The sequence below is a fragment of the Nicotiana attenuata genome, unplaced genomic scaffold, assembly GCF_001879085.1.
Source record: "Nicotiana attenuata strain UT unplaced genomic scaffold, NIATTr2, whole genome shotgun sequence".
Taxonomy (NCBI): domain Eukaryota; kingdom Viridiplantae; phylum Streptophyta; class Magnoliopsida; order Solanales; family Solanaceae; genus Nicotiana; species Nicotiana attenuata.
In genome coordinates, this window is record NW_017670375.1 from 145,834 (window position 1) to 168,490 (window position 22,657).

Sequence of the window (22,657 nt, forward strand, 5' to 3'; positions counted from 1 at the left end):
CGTAAGTTAATTGACGTAAGTTTGGGAATGAGATTTATTTGGGATTATAAGTATTATGCTATTTTAAATAAGTGATAAGTTAATTCGTGAAGGTGAGAGGGTAAGCGAATCGAAGAAAATGAATTTCGTCGAAGTTTGACATTTTGGGATAAAATACGGCTTGAGCTAAAATACTCGGTATTTATGGACTAGTGTCATACAAGGTACCACATGACCATGATAGTAAGGTGTATAAAGTGTATAAAAAGTAAGTAGTATTTTAAGTAATTTGAAATAATTCTTAATTATGTGGATAATTGGTTAAGTATTGGTTAGTGAGATATTAACAAGTTAATCAAGAAATTAATGAATAATTAATGATAATCTTTGATAAGTTAATGGATAATTAACGTGGCAGCAACATAAAGACCAATTAAATGACTCTTATGTCACATTGCAAGATGGAATACTAAAAGAATCTTGGGGCTTAGTCATCACTTAGGTGGTAGTAACGTGATATCTCAAAAAAGTTACAAAGGGAGACATGTTTAATCTACATAGCAATGTAAATTGCTTCAGCAAAGTCATCCAAACATTTGTGTTAGTTTGTGTGAGTCCACCAATCAGTACATTACCTAGTCCTCTACGAGATTCTGCTGAGAATGCTAATAAAACAGTACGTAAATAAGGCAGAGGATTTTTACGTGGAAAAATCCCACACAAGGGGATCAAAAAACCACGACCTACACCTGTAGGCTTTTAACTTCACTAACTTGCAATCTCACTATTACAAACCACTTTGCAATAACCCTATTACAAAGACTTCAACTAACTTGTGATGGTCTTACCACAAGCCACTCTATAACTCTCCTAGTTACAAAGGCTTTAACTAACTTGTGATGCTCTCACCACAAGCCACTTTGTCACTCTACGGTTACAAAAGCTTTTGCTTATGACTAAACCTAGCCTAAACTCAAGGAGTTTACGGATTTACAAAAGGATTCCTAATCAACGCTTCTAGCTAAGCAATTTAGGAGATACAATAAGTACAACCACAAAGTTACAACTCAGCTAGGACACCAATATGCTAATTTTAGGAACTGGTCCGTAGTTGCGTTCAACTTTGTTCTTCAAGCTCGTGAGGATTGATTTCTCTGTTTTTGCAAGAAGCTTGAATGACAAACTGAAACATTCAAGTAATGTTTCAATATAAACTCATGTTGGTACACCCTGATCACATCACTTGAAATGATGTGAGCACTTTAGTTGGTCAGGGAATGAGTGGGCGCTGGAAACAGTGTAGTGCGGCAGTGGTGCATGCAGTCACTTCATTTCTAGCTGTGTCCAACTGACTTTGTACTGCTATGAGGGAACCACAAGGGTAGCAGGTCCTTGTTTAGTTTCCTAGCTCCTGAAGCTGCAGTAGTTCACATTTGGTTGGGATCCGTTAAATGCAGTGTAATCCAAGTGAGTGAGGTTCCCTATCTGGTTCTTGACAATAAGTTTGTTAGATCATCAAAACACAAGGCAAAGATATTGAAAACCTATCAATTTCCCCTTTTTGATGATGACAAACTCAGTATTGAAAACGAGGATTTAGAGCTCAGAGAACCAGATTAAGTAACAGTAGACCACAAGTTCCCCCTGACTTTATGCCCTTTCTTACACAAGTTTCCCCATATGTTCCCCATGACTTATTACTATTATTTCCCCCTTTTTGGCATCATTAAAAAGACACAAACAGAAGAACAACACCAAGAAGTCTAGCCAAGCTAACTCATGCCACATATGTGCACACAAACATGATAGAGAATAGAAACATAGAGGTAAAGCACTGATATATTAAAAGAGGATAGAATTGATATTAATAAAACTTTAATATGCCTTTGCTTAAAAAGCAAAAGGCAACACTGGACTTGTTAAAACGGGATCAGTAGTGTTCTATCCCAACCACATAAAAAGAAAACAAAAACAACTACCAAAACAACAAAGAAAACTTAAAGAACATTTCCAGAAACTAGTCACTGAAGGGGTACTTAGGGGGTACTAGGAGTAAAAGGCTTGGAAGTTGCAGCAAGTGTTTGGAGAACAAGATCTATTCGGGCATTTTCCGACTTTTGCTCATTGAGCAATTCTGCTTTCAGGTTCTCTACTTGCGCCCTGAGATCAGCATTCTCCTTTGTCAAACGAGCCACTTCATCATTTGACACCAGAACCCCTTGGGCTTGCTGACCTTCCAGGATAGCATTCCTGGCCTTCAACCGACGAATTTCCTCAGCTGTACTGTTTTGAGCATTAATAAGCTGTGAGACGGTTGATGTACTTCCTACACCCCCCCAATTCTTTTCATGCACTCGCATTCTTCCAAAGTTGTCTGTGAGAAGTTTGCTTCTTAGTCCCCACCTTGCTTGTCCCAAGTGGTACTTCAAAGAATTTAAACACTTGAGTAAGCAGGAACCCGTAGGGAAGGCCATGATTACCATCTTTGAAGGTGGCAACCTTTTGCATGTGTTCAATCATGATAGCAAGCAGTCTCACAGGGGTAAAGCTGTCCAGTTGCTTCATCAAGAACAGGTGAGCTTAGAAGTCACTGACCTCCTCTCAACTCGAGGCAATAGAACTTTGTTAACCAATTCAAACAGCGGCTGATACACAAGAAGTAGCGCTTTCTTATGGATCTGGTCACCCTTCTGGTTTGCATTGTCTTTTACCAGGGAATTTCTGAAATTAAATTGACACACATCCCTAACACTTTTCACACCAGCTGTAGGAACTTTAAGAATCTCTCCAAGCAACTTCACATCGAAGACAATGTCCACTCCATTGACCAAAGCACAAATGTGGTCAGTTTCAACGGGAAAGAGGCTAGCAAAGAAGCTTTGTACCTCATCCTCATATATTTTAGGTGCATCCATTTGGAATAAGTGCGCCCAACGTTGCAACTCGACCATTTCCAAAATTTGGTGCATACCAGCCATCTCAGAGATTGTTGGGTCAAATGTACGACCCAACATAACTTTTTGATGTCTCAGACGTTCAGAGCCAAGGTTTACTTCACTTCTCATTCTCTTCACAGAACCAGGTTCTTCAAAAATTTCAGACTTGCGTTTGCCGGACTTCTCACCACTTACTTTTCCTTTTTCCTTGGATTTGACTAACACATCCTCATCAGACATCGAGAACTCACTCACCACCTCCTTCATCTTGGACCTAGAGGTTGACCCCTTCTCTGTTGAAACATGCTTCTTCTTTTTCAAAGGTCGTCTAACCAGTGAATCAGGTTCATCTGGGTTTTCCTCATCTACCTCTACTATAGGGATTGCCTCATCACTTATAGGTACACTGTCTTTCACCAACTTTCTCCTTTTCTTCTTACTACTTTTCTTGCTCTTTTGAAGACCAGAATCGTAGGCCACCTTAGCTTGAAGCCTGGTAGTAGGTCGTTTGGTTTCAGACTCAAGAGTGGACACAACTCTCCTCTTAACTATGAACGCATCAAGAGCCACATTATCTAGGTCCTCCTCATCACTGGATCTCATTTCAGGTACTTGTATTTCCAAGGGCACAACAGCGAATGCAGGAACAAAACTGTCATGGGAATGAGAGCCCTGACCTGAGTCCTCCGGAGAGGGATCAGGTTCCTCATGTGACGGACCAGTAGTATCTACTAGTGCATCCCCTTCAACAGTTACAGTGGCCCCTTCGCCCCCCACACTTTGTACCTCATTTTTTTGAGAGATGATCTCATGCAGTACCCCATCAGTAGACACCACAAAAATGGTTACAACATTTTTCACTTCCTCAAATGGTACTACTGCCACCACGGAGTCAGTAGCAATGATGGGCGAACTCTTTATGACCTCAGGGTTTTGGCCTTGTTCTCCACTGGGTCTTTGACTGGTGGGAGACTCAGAAGATAGAGGGGACGGAGCAACAATTTTAGGGGTTTCTAAAATAGAGAGAGACGGGAAAACTGGGTGAGGAGTGACTTCAGCGGGAGGAGTAAGAGAGGGTAAGGAAGGCTTAGTAGGAGCGGAAGTCTCCATAGGTTTATCAGTAACAGTTACGACTGAGGCAGGGAGGTCGGAGTTTGTCTCAGCCATTAAAAAAAATGAGAAGATGCTTTTGGGAAATTCTAATGGAGACCTTATGGTTAGAGAGAACAAAAGAGGGGTTTTGTTAGGAGAGGATAATTACGAGGAGAGAGGAATAGGCACCAGTTCTGAAACGACGGTTGGGCGTGGAGAAATGCAATGTTTCAGAGGGAGATGGAACGATTTGAAGTGAAGAGGCGTGACAGCAGGATCTGAAAAGTTGAATGACATGGAAGTTGGGTTTTGTACCCTTTTTAAGAGGTGTACTAAAGGATGCACAGAACTACTAACCTTTGGTACAAGAACCAGGTTCTTGACATTTTATTTGAAAGAATCAATCCTCTTTTATCATTCATGTACTGCATCTACAGCTTCTATATTCATCATGCGTGTTTACCTGTAACGATATTAAAGTGAGTTAGACATGGCCAGAAAGCACTTTTAGCCAGTTATTTCTTGAAGGTGATTTTCATAGCCAGATAACGAGGAATCAGGTTCTCAATTGGGCTTTAAAAGCCCCAACTTCACCCTGTTTCTTTCAAACTGTTCCCTACTTAATGCCTTGGTGAAAATGTCTGCAATTTGGTCTTCTGTGCTGCAGAACTTCATACATATCAGCCCTTTCTCTACATTGTCCCTCAGAAAGTGATGCCTCACATCAATATGCTTTGTCCTTTTGTGTTGAACTAGATTCTTGGCCATGTTGAGTGCACTGTTGTTGTCACATAGAAGGGGCACACTCTCAGTGAGTACCCCAAAGTCCTCCAGTTGATGTTTGATCAATAAAAGTTGAGCACAACTGGATGTTGCGGCTACATATTCTGCTTCAGCTGTTGAAAGAGTCACTGAATTTTGCTTCCTTGTGCCCCAAGAGATAAGACATGAACCTAAGAAGTGAGCCATTCCAGAAGTGCTTTTCCTGTCCACAAGATAACCTGCATAGTCTGCATCAGCATAACCAATGAGATTAAAACTGTCACCTGAGGGATAATACAGATCCAGGTCCTGTGTTCCTTTGAGATATCTCAGTATTCTTTTGGCAGCCTTCAAATGAGATTCCTTGGGATTTGATTGAAACCTTGCACATAGCCCACACTAAAGACAATATCAGGTCTGCTGGCAGTGAGATAGAGGAGAGACCCAATAATGCCTCTATGCATGGTTTGATTCACAGGAGATCCAGTTTCATCCATGTCCAGTCGAGTGGCAGTAGCAATGGGAGTGTCTATCACCTTTGATGCTTCCATGTCAAACCTTTTCAAGAGCTCCCTGATGTATTTTTGCTGACAAATGGATATACCCCTTGGGGACTGTTTTACTTGAAGACCCAAGAAGAAGTTCAGTTCCCCCATCATGCTCATTTCAAATTCACTTCCCATGAGTTTTGCAAATTCTTCACATAGAGAATCAGCTGTTGCTCCAAAAATGATATCATCAACATAGACGTGAACAATGAGCAAGTTCCTTCCCCGTTTCTTCACGAACAGAGTGTTGTCAATTTTCCCTCTTTTAAAGCCATTTTCCAAGAGGAACTTTGACAACCTTTCATACCAGGCTCGAGGAGCCTGCTTCTGCCCATACAATGCTTTATCCAGTTTAAAAACATATTCAGGATGTTCATGACATTCAAACCCTGGAGGTTGCTTCATATAGACTTCTTCCTTAAGAAGAAAAATGCACTTTTGACATCTATTTGGAACAAGGTGAATTCCATATGAGATGCAAAAGCGATTAAAATTCTAATAGCTTCCATGCGAGCCACCGGAGCAAACGTTTCATCATAGTCAATCCTTTCCTCCTGATTGTAGCCTTGAACTACTAGCATGGCCTTATTCCTTGTGGTAATTCCATGTTCATCGAGCTTGTTTATGAAAACCCACCTGGTTACTATAATGGTTAGATCTGAGGGTCTAGGTACAAGGTGCCAAACATTATTTCTTTCAAACTGATGTAGCAAGTTTAGTGTTGAGTCGACGGAAGTAGGCAGGGACGTGATGCTTAGGTCTCAGGTCATCCCCAAGAGAGATAGCTTCAAGTATCTTGGGTCGATGATTCAGGGGGACGGAGAGATCGACGAGGACGTCACTCACCATATAGGGGCGGGCTGGACAAATGGAGGCTGGCATCTGGAGTCTTGTGTGACAAGAAAGTGCCACCGATACTCAAAGGTAAGTTTTATAGAGTTGTGGTTAGATCGGCCATGTTGTATGGGTAAGAGTGTTGGCCGGTTAAGAACTCCCATATCCAGAGGATGAAGGTAGCAGAGATGAGGATGCTGAGGTGGATGTGCGGGCACACTAGGATAGACATGATTAGGAATGATGATATTCGGATGAAGGTGGGCGTGGCCCCTGTGGATGACAAGATGCGGGAAGCGAGGCTCAGATGGTTCGGGCACGTGCGGAGGAGAAGCCTTGATGCTCCAGTGAGGAGGTGTGAGCGGTTGGCCGTGGTGGGTACGAGAAGAGGTAAAGGGAGGCCTAAGAAGTATTGGGGAGAGGTGATCAGGCAGGACATGGTCCGACTGCAGATTTCTGAGGACATGGCCCTTGATAGGTAAGTCTGGAGGTCAAGCATTAGGGTCGTAGGTTAGGGGGTAGTAGAGCTTTCCTTACTTCATACCGGGGGTGTGCCGGGATTAGATTAAGGTTGATCTTAGATGGCTTGCAGTTTATGTTGAATCCACACTATTTATTAGTAACTTGCTGTTTATCTTAGCCCGGGCCTTAGCTATTGGTTACTGTTATTGCATGTCATTTATCTTTTGGTTGTTATGCTTCTGTTACTGTTACGATTTCTATTGGAGTTACTAATAAATTATCTTTTCTTGTCCTTTTTTATTTCCGTCTTTCTGAGCCGAGGGTCTATCGGAAACAGCCTCTCAGCCCTATCGGGGTAGGGGTAAGGTCTGCGTACACATCACCCTCCCCAGACCCCACTTTGTGGGATTTCACTAGGTAGTTGTTGTTGTTGTAGCGTCTTGCATGGCTATAATCTAGTATGCATCTTTCAAGGCTTCCTTGATATTCTTGGGTTCTATCAGAGATAGAAAAGCTGAGAAGGCAAGTGAATTTCTTGCTCTTGACCTGGTTTGTACTCCGGAATCTAGAGGAGTTATAATGTTGTCCATCAGATGAGAGATTTGGTGTCTCCAATTAGACGTCTGAGGTTTATTTTGAGAGGATGTGGGTGCGTTTGGCTGATTTTCCTCCGTTCTTCTCTCAGGTGCTGGTGGAGTTCCCTGAATTGCATCAACCACTCTTTCTTCAGCTTCAGTAGTTGTAATTGAAGCACTTGGTTCCATTGAAGATGAGGAAGTATTGTCTTCACTCAGCTCTTTTACTTGACTCATCATATCTGCCTTTCCGTTTGTCATGTTAATGACTTNTCCAGTTTCATCTATGTCCAGTCGAGTGGCAGTAGCAATGGGAGTGTCTATCACCTTTGATGCTTCCATGTCAAACCTCTTCAAAAGCTCCCTGATGTATTTCTGCTGACAAATGGATATGCCCGTTGGGGACTATTTTACTTGAAGACCCAAGAAGAAGTTCAGTTCCCCCATCATGCTCATTTCAAATTCACTTCCCATAAGTTTTGCAAATTCTTTACACAGAGAATCAGCTGTTGCTCCAAAAATGATATCATCAACATGGACCTGAACAATGAGCAGGTTCCTTCCCCGTTTCTTCAAGAACAGAGTGTTGTCAATTTTCCCTCTTTTAAAGCCATTTTCCACAAGGAACTTTGACAACCTTTCATACCAAGCTCGAGAAGCCTGCTTTAGCCCATACAGTGCTTTGTTCACTTTGAAAACATATTCAGGATGTTCATAACATTCAAACCCTGGAGGTTGCTTCACATAGACTTCTTTCTTAAGAAGTCCATTTAAGAATGCACTTTTGACATCCATTTGGAACAAGGTGAATTCCATATAAGATGCAAAAGCGATTAAAATTCTAATAGCTTCCATGCGAGCCACCGGAGCAAACGTTTCATCATAGTCAATCCTTTCCTCCTGATTGTAACCTTGGACCATTAGCCTGGCCTTGTTCCTTGTGGTAATTCCATGTTCATCGAGCTTGTTTCTGAATACCCACCTGATTCCTATATTGGTTCGATCTGGGGGTCTAGGTACCAGGTGCCACACATTGTTTCTCTCAAACTAATGTAGCTCATCTTGTATGGCTGTGATCCAATCTGCATCTTTCAAGGCTTCCTTGATATTCTTGGGTTCTATCAGAGATAGAAAAGCTGAGAAGGCAATTGAATTTCTGGCTCTTGACCTGGTTTGTACTCCGGAATCTAGAGGAGTAACAATTTTGTCCATCGGATGAGAGCTTTGGTATCTCCAGTTAGACGTCTGAGGTTCATTTTGAGAGGATGTGGGTGCGTTTGGCTGGTTTTCCTCCGCTCTTCTCTCAGGTGCTGGTCGAGTTCCCTGAACTGCATCAACCACTCATTCTTCAGCTTCAGTGGTTGTAATTGAAGTACTTGGTTCCATTGAAGATGAGGAAGTATTGTCTTCACTCAGCTCTTTACTTGACTCATCATATCTGCCTTTCCATTTGTCATGTTAATGACTTCACCAGGTACTAGTAAGGGTTCTCCATCATGATCTTCTTCAGCACTCTTCTCACAGGATGGATAAGACTCATAAAAAATAACATGAATATTTTCCTCCACACATTGATTCCGCTTATTATATATCTTGTAAGTCTTGCTTTGAGAAGAGTAGCTTAGAAATATTCCTTCATCACTCTTGGCATCGAATTTACCAAGCCGATCCTTTCCATTGTTGAGAACGTAGCATTTGCACCCAAATGTTCTTAGGTGAGTCAGCTTGGGTTTCCTTCCATTCAACAATTCATAGGGGGTTTTGTTCAGAAGTGATCTGATCATGCACCTGTTCACCAAGTAGCAGGCAGTGTTGACAGCTTCAGCCCAGAAGTTCTTTGCAATTCCACTGTCGATTAGCATTGTTCTTGCCATCTCTTCTAGAGTTCTGTTATTTCTTTCTACTACTCCATTGTTCTGGGGAGTTCTGGGAGCTGAGAAGTTGTGAGTGATGTCATTTTCATTGCAGAACTCATCAAATTTGACATTGTCAATTTTGTCCCATGATCTGATCTAATGCATGCGACTCTAGACTCCATATTCACCTGGATTTCTTTACGAAAGCCACAAACACCTCAATGGTTTCATCTTTAGTTCTGAGAAACAGAGTCCATGTTAATCTGGAGTAGTCATCCACTATTACAAAAATGTATCTTTTTCCTCCTCTGCTTTGCACTCTCATAGGGCCACATAGATCCATATGCAGAAGTTCTAATGGCATTGAGTGCTCACATTTCTTTTAGACTTAAAGGAGGACTTCACATGTTTTCCTCTAGCACACGCATCACATACTTTTTGCATCTTGAATTTTGTCATAGGCAGACCATGGACCAAACTCCTTCTGAATTAGTTTGTTTAGAAGAGAAAAACTTGCGTGGCCCAGTCTTCTGTGCCATAGTTCAGCATCATCATCAACAACTTTCAGACAACTCAGATCACCACTCTGTAAGGACTCAAAATCAACAACATAGATGTTCTTGTATCTTTTGGCCACACGTACTACATCACCAGTTACCAAATGAGTGACTGTACATATTTTGACAAGAATTCTGCCTTGTTTCCTTTATCACAGAATTGAGAGACACTCAAGAGACTGTACTTAAGGCCATTGACATAGTACACATTTTCAATAGAATGAGTGAGTGACTTCTCGACTTTTCCAACTCCAAGAATGTACCCCTTTTTCCCATTGCCAAATGATACACTCCCTCCTTGCAGGGCTTTTAGTGAAAGAAAGTCTGTGGTGTTCCCAGTCATGTGCTTTGAACACCCACTGTCCATGAACCATTGTTGACCGCTTCCTTTCACTGTTCCCTGCACAAGGAGATTAAGAGTTAGTTTTAGGAACCCAAGCAAGTTTGGGTCCCTTGTAGTAGACAAGAGGATGAATAAGAGTTCTCTTAGTCCATGCAGGTAATGTGTGTTTTTTGTGAGTGGAACCTGGTCCCTCTTTTTTAGTCACCTTTTCAGCAAACACTTTGTTTCCTTTTTTAACAGATTGATTCCTGGCCTGGAAATCTTCTTTGAAGTGCCTATTGTTCCCACATTGGGTACAAGGTCAGTTATTAGAGACAATGACGGACTTGTTGTGAGGGTTGTGAGGAGTTTTCTTCCTTTGGAACCCTATTCCCCGCCTATTTTCACAATCACTAGTATGCATGGTAGTGGTAGCTTCTGAGGACCAGGTCCACTTTAGGGACTTTTCAAGATCATTCTTTAACCTTTCCAGATTAGTTTGGAGTTGCTCATTTTTCTCAACTTCAGCATATATCGTTCTCATAGCGTTCACCTAATTTTCAAGCCTAATGTGTTCCCCACTAGCTATCTCCTTTCCTTTTCCAGAATTTTCAGGTTTTAACTTAGTCCAAGGTTTCACTATTGTTTCCCTTAGGTCTGTAGTTTCTGCTAAAAGATCATCCTTTTCTTTTGCTGAAAATTTTAATGGTTTTCTTATGGTCAGTAACTACAGCCACTAATCGTCTCTAGTTTGTTCAGATTTTCCTAATTCTAAGGTCAAAGAATCCCTATCCTCCACAAGACTATGAAAGGCATTAATTAATACATTAGTTAAAGACATGATTTTCTTGGAGAATAGGATTTCAGATTTCTCTGAACGTCCCTGAAATTTACCTCTTTGTTGTCATCGTCTTCATCATCATCTGATTGAGCCATTAAAGCAAAAGTTGAGTCATATTCAATCTCCTCGCCTTCAACTTCCATCATGGAACTATCACCAGCATCAGGTTCATCTTCTTTCTCACTAGAGGAATCCCTCCATGCTGCAAGAGCCTGTCTCATCATGTTGTCAGCAAATCTTTTTCTCTTGAAGTCCTTGAAAGGAACCAGGTTTGTCTTAGCTATTTTCTCATGGTAGTTCTTGGAGAATTCTTGCTTCAAGAGAGGACAGTCTTTCATGAAATGTCCAGGCTTTCCACACTTGTAACAAATATCATAGTTCTTTGATCTGTTAGAGCTGCCCCTTTTTAGTATTTCTCCATTTTTTCTGACCATCTTCTGAAACCTTTTGGTTAAGTTAGCCATGTCACTATCTTCCTCACTTGAATCATTGTTATCAGCTTTAAGTACCAGGTTATTTTCCTTCTTTGGTTCTCTTCTTTCACTGTCTATCTTTTTCTTTAACTCGTAGATCTTCAAATTTCCGATCAGCTCTTCTATGGTCAGCTCCTGTAAGTCCTTTGATTCAGTAATAGCATTCACTTTGCTTTCCCAAGGGCTAGACAGAATGCTGAGGATTTTCCTCACTAGCTTGTTTCTAGGAATAGTTTCACCAAGCGAGTGTAACTCATTTATGATGGAAGTGAATCTTGTGTGCATATCTTGAATGGATTCATCATCCCTTATTTTGAAGAGTTCATACTCGGTAGTAAGCATATAAATCTTAGACTGTTATACTTGTGTGGTTCCCTCACGAGCTATTTGCAAAGCTTTCCATATCTCCTTGGCAGTGTCGCATGTGGAGATTCTATTGTACTCTTCAGGTCCTATTCCACATACTAGAATTTTCTTGGCACGAAAATTCTTTTCCACAGCTTTCTTGTCTGCTTTAGTGTACTCTTTACTGGTTTTTGCCATTAATAATGGAAGTTCTTCCAGTACCTTGGTTGGAACATAAGGACCATCGCAAATGATATCCCATAACTCAGAATTCTCAGCCATGATAAAATCATGCATTCTTGTTTTCCACCACCCATAGTATTGTCCATTGAACCTAGGTGGTCGGTATGTAGATTGACTTTCTTCAAAATTTGGTGGAGCAGCCATGAGGATCCTTCCTAGGAGTTAGCCTGATAGGAGGAACCTACTCTGATACCAATTGTTAGTTTGTGTGAGTCCACTAACCAGTAGATTACCCGGTCCTCTACGAGATTCTACTCAGAATGCTAATAAACAGTACGTAAATAAGGCAGATGATTTTTACGTGGAAAAATTCCACACAAAGGGATAAAAAAACCATGACCTACACCTGTAGGCTTTTAACTTCACTAAATTGCAATCTCACCATTACCAGCCACTTTGCAATAACCCTATTACAAAGACTTCAACTAACTTGTGATGCTCTCACCACAAGCTACTCTATAACTCTCCTAGTTACAAAAGCTTTAACTAACTTGTGATGCTCTCACCACAAGCCACTTTGTTATTCTACGGTTACAAAGGCTTTTGCTTATGACTAAACCTAGCCACAACGTAAACTCAAAGAGTTTACGGATTTACAAAAGGATTCCTAATCAACGCTTCTAGCTAAGCAATTTAGGAGATACAATAAGTACAATCACAAAGTTACAACTCAACTAGGACAACAACATGCTAACTTTAGGAATTGGTCCGTAGTTGCGTTCAATTTTGTTCTTCAAGCTCGTGAGGATTGATTTCTCTATTTTTGCAAGAAGCTTGAATGAGAAACTGAAACATTCAAGTAATGTTTCAATATAAACTCATGTTGGTACACCCTGATCACATTACTTGAAATGATATGAGCAGTTTAGTTGGTCAGGGAATGAGTGGGAGCTGGAAACAGTGCAGGCAGTAACTTCAATTCCAGCTGTATCTAACTGACTTTGTACTGCTATGAGGAAACCACAAGGGTAGCAGGTCCTTGTTTAGTTTCCTAGCTCCTGAAGCTGTAGCAGTTCATATTTGGCTGGAATCCGTTAAATGCAGTGTAATCTAAGTGAGTCAGGTTCCCTATCTGGTTCTTGACATTAAGTTTGTTAGATCATCAAAACACAAGGCAAAGATATTGAAAACCTATCAATTTGAATGACAGTAATGTGATTTTCTTAAAAACAAATTCATACGGGACTTCTTGGCATAATAGCAACGGGTTTTTGCGGTTCTAAGGGAGTACAGTGCAATCTTTCTCAAGAATATCACACGGATTTTTCCCTACTTCGATTCGCCGTTAAGTGTTGTCGCAATTGACGTGTGTTTGAGGGATTTTCAAGAGATTCGGTTTAGGTATGTTAAGGCTATCCCTTCTTTCCTTTTGTCATGATCCATACGATACAAATGAAACGAGCAAATGTAAAACTTCCATAAATGACTCTATTCATAGAAATGCTAGAGATGCTTATGTTCTTGATTCCTCATGTGTCTTATTATTCTATCATCTGTTCACGGGTCTCAAAAAATATGTAAGTTGATAAAGTTTATTTTATGATATTAATCGAAGGCATAATGGTCTTGTGTCTGAAAGATTTTATTGACGTACTTCTCATGCATTGCATTCATTTACATTGACCCATGACTAGATGGCGTTATATACGCATATATATGTATATGGGATATGGAAAAAGGTTATGGAATTATATATGTATCACCACCTGATCAGCTAGTATACGTTGATGATTTGCCCACAATGGCCGAGATGATATGATGGGATGCCCTCAGAGGCTTGATGATGTTATGAAGGCATATACCCATGCATGGTATGACATTTATACGCATATGCATGACATTATAATATTAAAGGATTCACAAAGATATTCAGGTAAACATGTCGAATCTTTTACTCCATGTTTCTTTCATGTCTATTGTCTATTATTTACTAATTTTCATTCCTTACATACTCGGTACATTATTTGTACTAACGTCCCTTTTGCCTGAGGATGCTGCATTTCATGCCCGCAGGTCCGGATCGACAGGTCGAGAGTCCTCCAAGTAGGCTATCAGCTCAGTAGAAGATGTTGGTGCGCTCCATTTGCTCCAGAGTTTCTTGTTTGGTCAGTATGATTTAGACGTGTATTGTTTGGTATGGCAGGGCCCTATCCCGACCTTTATGATAAGTATGTACTCTTAGAGGCTTGTAGACAGATGTCATGTATACGGATACTTGTATGTCCTTGTCGGCCCATATGTTAAGTACAATGGATCACATTGGCCTTATAGGCCCGCATGTCACATATATGAGTTTCTATATCAGGTTGGGTCGTTCTATGTCGGGTATTCCCTCATGTTTACTCTGGTTATCTCATGACGCCCCTTTTGGACCCCTTACCTATGATGATGTAATAAGAAAGATACGTTACGTTGGTACTCGGTTGAGTAAGGTACCGGGTGCCTGTCGCGGCCCATCGATTTGGGTCGTGACAAAAGTGGTATCAGAGCAGTTCTGTCCTAGGGAGTCTACAAGCCATGTCTAGTAGAGTCTTATTTATGGGTGTGTTGTGCACCACACTTATAAGCAGGAGTTTACAGGACATTTAGGATTGTGACTCTTTCTTCTTACTCTAGATCTTGTGGTAAAGCTCAGTTGTAAGAACTCAATTTCTTAAACTCTATCTTATTCATAATACGACGCTACCTACATCCAGAAAGACATTTGGTAAGAGATTGAATATGGATGTGGAAGAGTTGAGTAAGAGGAACTCGATATTTCATGATGCTTATGATGAGTAAATGTAAGGTCTTCAGTAGATCATATGTGTACTAAAGACGTGAAAGTCTTTTGATAAGGAGCCCTAAGGCAAGAATATCTATCCACCCATATGGTAAAAAGCAACGAGAGAATTAGAAGGTACAAGTTTCAACAAGTAAAAGAAGTAAGATGAAGAAGGGATGAAGATTAACAGTATTTACAATTCAAGCAGAGAAATATAAGCAATTTGAGTTACTTCCAACAGTAATGGAGATATATACAATTAGCTACACTTATCTCAATTATGCCCTATGGGAGCTAACATATATGGCTTAAGAGAAGGACAGGATATTAGGATCCGGTTGGGGTTAGGGTAACCCAAAATGGTGGACGGATTGTTAGTGTTAGTTGACATTTTCGAAGGATAGTGCAAACATGGTAATGGATCTCCTTGTGAGACACCTAGTTGGTGCACTCTAAAATAGTACAGCTAGATATGAGTGCTACAAAGATAGGCACTGGAAGCCTGGAATGGATTACTATCTTAGTATGGCTCTCGTCCCTAGTAGAGAGATAATGTTAGGCAACCCGAAGAGCCAGTGGATGGAGCAAAGGGGAGCTAAAAGCAGAAGAATATCTTGTTGAAGTTTTCAGAATAAAGTGATAGACAAAAATGTTAACAGGAAATAAAAAGAGAGTTAATGAAGCATTATGAGTAAGATGTGATACATGGATGACAACGGTAGATAAAAAAATGACAGTATTACAGAGTCTATAGTCAAATGAAGGAAAAGACGAGAAGTGACAGGCCTTGAGACAACAAGAGAGTATAGTCCATAATGTCATATCCTCATTGAAATAAGTTCGCGACTCTAACGTGGTTACCATAAGGAAAAGTTAGACCCCAAAGTAATAAAAAATCAGTATGGGCTTGTGAACAAGGTAAACTAAACATGAATTGGGGACTGAGTGATTTGATAATAGTCAGCATCATGAGAATTTCATATTGCATTCCGGCGATAATAGAATGGACAACAAAAGAATAACCTTTAAAGGTCATTCAGAAATACGCTTCCCTAAAGCAAGCAATGTGAGCAAAGTTAAGCTTAAGGGACTATGTGTGCCAGTCACACTAAGTGTCACCCTCGTGAGTAAGGAATTTTGTTATCCTTGGTACAGAAGGATTACCGCAAGGCGAGTAAGGGTCATCGATGATGTGAAATGATACCAAAGATGAAAAGGTAAAACATCTATAGGTAGATCGTCGTGGCTGCAACTCTTAGTACTCCCCTAAAGGGGGGATTATGGAGTGATGTGGTTATAAGTCAGAATTAAGTGATTCTAGTAATTATGGAATGGTAAATGAAGAATGCGATAAAAATGAGAAAGGGATGAGATTGCACTTATTCAAATCCGACAGATATGCTAATTCCAGAACATTATGCAAACATGACGTCAAGGAAAGGAAGTAAGGGTTCCTGCCCCGGATGTATTGATAAATAAGGAGCCAATGCAAAAGGTAAGTTAAGACAAATGAAATAACCCAGGAAAGATTACGTGGAATATTGATATGAGAATGGTCTAACGAGTAGTTGGTAGCTGATTTCGGAAGAGCCTAGTTATGGCTAGACAGGAGGTTACAAACGAATCAGTAGATCATGCAAGATAAACATAGTAAAACCCAATATAATGAATTCAGCCTCATAGATATGACATCGTGATCCTTGAGAAATATTCCGATAGGAGTTGGGGCAGTTAAAATGTTAAGGTACCGTATGAGTATTACGGAAATAAAAGAGAATGCCACTGGGAAGACAATCAAAATATCAAGTTCAGAAACAACCCTACAAGCACTATGTCACGACCCAAACCCCGAACCGGTCGTGATGGCGCCTCTCGTGAAGACAAGGCCAGCCAACCAACCCACATCGCCTTTTCAAAAATAGTTAAACATGAATAGGCAGTCTAAATATGATTTATTAATATTAATTAACGGAAGTACAACCTAACACAGCCCTAATCGGGGTGTCACAAGTCACGAGCATCTATAAGAGTGTAAATACAACTACAAGGTCTAAAAATACATTGAACAGGAATAATGAACAACAGAGAGAGAAGCGGCGCTGCGAATGTTGGCAGTCGCCTCGCTAAACTCCTATAGCTCTGCCTCCAATCAGCCAAAACCTGCTACCGGGTGAATAAATACCTGCATCTGCACACGAGGTGCAGGGAGTAATGTGAGTACTCCAACCCAGTAAGTAATAAGAGTAAATAAAGACTGAGCAGTAGGAAACAATGAATCCACATTCGCGTTAGGCTCAATAATCACAACAGGCTTTCAAATCATAATACGAGTCAACCTTTCCTTTTAAAACCCAGCTTTTAGTAAAAATCATTTTTGAAATGCTCCCAGCAGTTTCAGTAGGGGTTCAATACCATTTAAAATAATAATAGAGATTAAAGCAATAATCGGCCCCTCGGGCAAAGCATAGTTCGTAAAACAGCCTCTCGGGTAAAAAAACAGTAATCATAAATAATTCATAACTTGAAAATCTCGGTGGAAATAACCAAATGCCAAATCAGTGATTAATTTTTGAACATCTCATAAACCCCAGTTTAAATAAAAGTTGTTTTAAAATATTTGCTCAGCTTCCGACAGAGGCTCAATATAAAGATGAGTAAAAACAGTCAATCAATCAACATATTCGATAGAAACTCACTTTAAAGAGAAGGGAAATCAATAAGTTCATAAACAGTCCTCTCAGGCAAACATCACTCATATGCATGTCTATATCTATCGCCCCTCGGGCTAGCCTCTCTGCCACTCGTGACTCAACTCTTACCAATCAGTGCTCACACTTAGCACTCACGCTCAATAGGTACCATATAGTAACCGCTGCGGCGTGCAGCCCGATCCATATGTATATAATAACCTCTGCGCCGTGCAGCCCGATCCATATATATATATATATAATAACGGCTGCCGCGTGCAACCCGATCCATATATCGTCGACGGCGCTCACTGGGGGTGTGCAGACTCCGGGAGGGGCCCCTTACGGCCCAAGCGCAATATTGCTGCGGCGTGCAGCCCGATCCAATATATATATATCGCTGCGGCGTGCAGCCCGATCCAATATATATATCGCTGCGGCGTGCAGCCCGATCCATATAAACATTGCTGCGGCGTGCAGCCCGATCCGTATCCATATATATATATATATATATATATATATATATATATATATACACACTTTGCTGCGGCGTGCAACCCGATCCATAGATATGTATATATATAATCCTCACAACTGGGCCCTCGGCCTCTCTCAGTCATTAACATCACTATCAGACTCTCAGTCTATCTCAGTCGTCACTCTCACAATCAGACCATCAGTCTATCTCAGAAAACGGGGAACTCAGCCCAAACAGTTTTTCCGCATTTTTAAGAATATAATGATAGAGCCAGGTTTGAGAAATAAACAGATAAAACATGACTGAGAATATACTTTCAACAAGTAGAGTGAGGAAAATCAGTCAAATGCCCCTAAGGGTCTCAGCAAGTCGGCACAAAGCCCCAAACATGGCATACATCCCAAGGTATAATGACATCAAACAATTAACTATCAATTACTCATTAAAATTGTCATTCGGGATGGACTAGGTCACAATCCCCAGCGGTGCTCAACCCCACGCTCGTCATTTAGCCTGCAAGTCACCTCAAAGTAACACAACGATGTGTAATCCGGGGTTTCAAACCCTTAGGACAGTATTTACAATCATTACTTACCTCGAACCGGCGAAATCTCTAGCTCGCGACGCCTTTGCCCCTCAATTCGGCCTCCACGCGCGTCGAATCTATCCAAAACCACAATGAATCCGTCACAATAGGCTAAGGGAACAAAACCCAATCAAAAATAATCGAAAAACAACAAAAAATCCCGAATTTAGCAAAACCCGAGCCCCGAGCCCACTTCTCGAAACTCAAAACCTTCCACACCAACAGATTTCTTATCTCGCCACGAGTCTATACATATAAAAAATCACAAGAATCAGAGTCCATTTGACCCCTCAAATCCCTGGTTTAAGCTCTCTTAGGTTCAAGCCCTAAACCACCATTTTTGACCTTTAATTTCTTAAGTTTTCAGCTCTAATCCATGTATTTACACCATAGAATCATGTTTTTAAGTCCAAGAGTTCATACCTGATCAAAGCCCTTGAAACCCTCTTCAAAATCGCCCAAAAACTCCCCAAGTCCGAAGTGAAATATGTTACTTTTCTCAAAATTTCGCGAAGATGAATTAAATATTTCTGTCCAGCAGAAACCGCTTCTGCGGTCAAAATGTCGCTTCTGCGACTTCTGCTTCTGCGGTCTCCTTCCGCTTCTGTGGAAATTCCCATAATCCAAAAACCCGCTTCTGCGACTTAAATCCCGCATCTGCGGCTTCGCAGATGCGGCTTCCCCAACCGCTTCTGCGGAATCAGCGCCCAGGTCCCATCACCGCTTCTGCGGTCCAATCTTCGCACAGGCGAGTTCGCTTCTGCGGTCCAAGCTTCGCAGAAGCGAAAACACCAGTTGCAGCAGACTTAGCAACATGCAAAATTCCAAACTCTCCGTTTAACCATCCGAACTCACCCCGAGGCCCCCGGGACCTCAACCAAAAATACCAATGCATAAGTCCGAATGACCTGAAGTCGGATTCAAGCCTAAGTCCTTCTAAAACTTCCGAATTACGCCTTTGATCAAAAACCCGACCAAAGCACGTCCGAATGACCTGAAATTTTGCACACACATCCCAAATCACCTAACGAAGCTATAGCAACTCTCGGAATTCCATTTCGACCATCGGATCAAAATCTCACCTAACAACCGGAATTCGCCAAAATACTAACTTCGCCAATTCAGGCCTAATTCTACACCGGACCTCCAAAATCAATTCCGATTACACTCCTAAGTCACAAATCATCCCCCTAAGCTAACCGAATCATAAAACACTCTGATCCGAGCTCGTATGCAAATAAGTCAACTCTTGGTCAAACCTTTCAAATTCAAAGCTTTCAACTGAACTGTTCTTCAAATTCATTCCAAATTTTCCTAAAACCAAAACCAACGACCTACATTAGTCATAGCACATAACACGGGGCAAGTCATGCCCGAGAACTGTCGATCAAAGTGCAAAATCTCAGAGCGACCGATCGGGTCGTTACATACTAGGGCGCGGAGGTAAGTAACTACGGATAATTATAAGCGAGGAAAGACATCAAAAATTCCGTCGAGGATATGATGTAATAAGCTCGCAGCTTTATAAGAGTCAGAGGGTCCTCCATAAGTACTACAATGAAAGACTAGCTGAGGAAATAAAGAAGAAAGATTCAACCTAAACATGGTAACTCGAAGGAAAAATGGTCATGTAAAAACACTCACTACAACATTTATACACTCTATAGGAAAGTGGCACCTATCGTGGCTAATGAACAGGAAGTAAGGTCAAAAGTAATATTCGAGATTATATGAGTTGCACAAAAATTTTGGCATGCGTAGGAATGAAGATAAGCTAAGTATGCACGCAACGAGGGGGCAGAAAGACCAGGAAAAGTAATAGCTTATGTTTAAAAAAAGTTGAGAAGGAACGAAAGGAATTATTCGATCAATGATCCAGAGTTAGTTACGTTATGAATGCACTTGCGATTTTGGAGTATATATATATATGTTGACAATCATACAGTCGTAGAAGACTCCGGTATAAGTTAAAGATAGAATTGAGCACAGGGCATAGACAGAGGATTGAGTTGTTAGAAGATTGTATCATGGATATTCCATAACATCCATGAAAGGCTAAAGTAATAACTAATACCAGGAGCTGCAGATCGGAAGATAGCTTAAGCCTACATAAAGGCTTATCAGAAGGAAGAGGAAACTAAAGAGTTACATCAACTAAGAAAATCAGGAGTCTGATTATTGGACCCAGAAAATCATAGACATCATGATTGAGAACATTGCAGAATCACTCTTAATAATAGAGGTACAAGAGAGATAGTACAATAGCCATATTTTATAATGGATCTATAATAAAGCCTGTGAGAAGAGTACCACCCTCATAAGAAGTCAGCATGAAGTTCCCACCAGATTGTGTATGCACCAGAGGTGCAAGTATTATAATGGAGCTTCAAGTTATGGATGTGAATTATACCTATGTGGAAGGGAGGTCATGAAAGAGATAGAAGATACGATGCATGATATTAAGGTAGTAAGGTAAAGGTGAACAACGTACGAGATACTCAAATGCAGAAGGTTGTGAATAGTTCATACTTCGGATAGAAGGCTAGAAGCACGGGGATTCAGTATCCAGGAATGATAGTGGCATCGTCCAATGATATATTCTCCAGCCTATGGTTTCTAGGTATTGAGAGGCTTAGTTAGGAGAGCAAAGAAGAGTTAGAGACAATGTGATATCTCGCTTGATGTTCCAGAATAACATAAGGAAAACTATGGGACAAGCAAGTTGAAGGAAGGTTGCAAGTAGTATAAATAGATATGTGTAGGTCGCAAGCTAAAGTATGGTAAAGCGACAAGGTTTTAGGAAGACAAGAGTAAAGAAAAGAAAAGGCAAGTGAAAAGATGACGAAAATGGATAAGTCCTCGGGATTAAGCCCATGAAAACAAGAGAGCTAATGGTTTCTCTAAGCTATAGAATGCTCAGTATAGCCTGAATGAACTCAAAGGAGTTAAGACTAGTAACAGAGGTGGAATGCTGCCCTGGTAGTAGAATGAGGGTGTAACTGTGATAGATAAAGGATGACGTTCGGGCATTCGGTTGAGTAATAATTTGAAGAGAATTTCACGAATTATATGGAATTAAAATACCCACGTAAGGTGAATCACATTGGGATGCTATAAAATATGATTATTTAAGTACAATATCGTCCCTAAGTGGATCAGGAATATCACTTCAAATATTCCTCAATGCGACATAAGCCCTAGCGACAATGTATTACGTAAGAAGTTTCAAGTTATCAATGGAAGATTGTAGATCAACATTGAGGTGAATCGACAATGGATGGATAAAAGTTACAAAGTACGAGATAATATTAGGCCATCAATCTTAAGATGAACAGTAATGAAGAAGCGTTAAAAGACCTAGCTTTATACATATAAGATAAGCAACGAGATTAAGTGATAAATGAAATGAGCATGTTACACCCAATGATGAAAGTACTATAAGTATTTATGAAAGCTCTGAAATGAGATGTTACATCCCGCATTTTTGTACGTTAAAGTTTTGTCGTAAGTTAATCGACGTAAGTTTGAGAATGAGATTTATTTTGGGATTATAAGTATTGTGCTATTTCAAATAAGTGATAAGTTAATTCGTGAAGGTGAGAGGGTAAGCGAATCGAAGAAAATGAATTTCGTCGAAGTTTGATATTTTGGGATAAAATACGGCCCAAGCTAAAATATCCGATATTTATGGACTATTGACATACAAGGTACCACATGACCATGATAGTAAGGTGTTTAAAGTGTGTATAATTGGTTAATTATTGGTTAGTGGGTCATTAACACTTGATAGGAAGTTGTGGAGGTCGAGTATAACGGTTGTAGGCTAGGAGGTAGTTGAGTCTTGCGTTACTTTGTACCTTTGTGAGCCTAGTCCGGTAGGGTTTTGTCTAAGAGAGCTAGGGGCAATGTCGTGTCTTACTATTTTCTTTTTCGACGTTGGATCCATTTACTAGCCGTCGTTTTTGCTTTGCATTTTTCTTCTGCATTTTATGTTCCTATTTTTCCTATGATCTTCGTGATGAATCTAATATCCTCTCCTTTTGTCTTCTTTTTATTATCTTGAGTCGAGGATCTTTCGGAAACAGCCTCTCTACCCCTTCGGGGTAGGGGTAAGGTCTGCGTACACACTACCCTTCCCAGACCCCACTTGTGGGATTTTACTGGGTTGTCGTTATTGTTGTTGTTGTTGGGAGATTAAAAAGTTAATCAAGAAATTAGTGGATAATTAATGATAATCTTGGATAAGTTAATGGATAACTAACGTGAAAGCAACATAAAGATCAATTAAGTGACTCTTATGTCACATTGCAAGATGGC